Here is a 1,312-nt window from a genome sequence, read left to right on the forward strand (position 1 = left end):
CCGGCACTAAAGGCCCGTTTTCTACTAGTGATACTATTACAAGTATTTATAGGAGTCAAGGGTGAAGGGCCTAACGATCTACTTTCTCAAGAGCTTCGGGCGTGTATGGATACGTACACTTAGGTTTTCGTTTCTCTTTCTCTCTTATCATATTAAATTCATGCAGGAAAGCAACACCATTATTTTGGTGATCACTCGGTAAAATTATAATATTTAGTAGGAGTACTTGTTAAAACGACGTGCATATCCATGCTTCTGTTTTTACATCATCTTAGTTTAAATTGTTTGGATGAGATTGTCATAATTTATTTTTTTGAGAAACATACCTATCTCTTCTCTGCTACCTAAAAGAAACAGAGCGTTCCGTTTCCCCTCTTACGTCGCCCGCTCTTCGTCCAACCTCTCGTACGCTCCCCTGTAGCGATTTTCTTTCCCCCCTCCACCTGTTTTCTCCCTGCCGGTTCCCAGTTCTATCCACATCACGTAAGGTAACCAGACGCAATCAATTCTTCATGATGGTCATCAAACTCTTTCCTTTTTTCAATCAAATGGTGATCAATCTCTCCTTCCTTATTTCAGTGAAACGGTCATCAATTTCCTTCCTTCTTTCAATCAATTTTCTCCCTTGTCACGTAGATTGCAGCGCATGGATGGAAAATACGAGAGACGAGGGAGGGCCATTATAGCATACATAAATTTATTGCGTGATTTGCGTTACCAAAGAAGAGATTGATTACCACATGCAAATTGATTGTGTTACCAAAGATTGGGTTAGTCCGGCCAGGTAAAAATTATTTCTTTTTATGGAAAACCAAGAGGGGAGAAAATTGGTGGAAGGGTGGAATATATCGTGAGGGGAGGGATGGACGAAGTGGTGCGACATAATACGGGATCTTACCACAGACGCATGTCGGTCCTGTCGTGGAGGCGGACAATGAGCGACGTCTCGGGAACGTCATGCTCGAGCGTGCCAAGAACATCCTAGAAGCAAACCACGCGTAAAGGGGAGTGCGGACAAAGGCCTCAAGGAGGCGCCCGGCCCCGCGCGTAAAGGGAGTGCGGATGAAGGCCTCAAGGAGGCGGCCGGCGTTGGCGCTAGAGCAGATCGTCGTGGCTCTTCCACAGATCGAGGAGGTTGCAGACTGCATCAAGTACGTCGACGTGCACTAGGCTGTCATTACGAAGAATTCAGTCGGATCCTGTTGAGTTTGGTGCGTGCTTCCTTTAGAGTGTGAATTATCTTTGTTCCTTTTTTTGTGGTTGGTGCTTCGCATGGAGGAACTACTAACTCTTGTGGATCAAATTGTGAATG

This window comes from Triticum aestivum, chromosome 1B (genome assembly GCF_018294505.1).
Source record: "Triticum aestivum cultivar Chinese Spring chromosome 1B, IWGSC CS RefSeq v2.1, whole genome shotgun sequence".
NCBI lineage: Eukaryota > Viridiplantae > Streptophyta > Magnoliopsida > Poales > Poaceae > Triticum > Triticum aestivum.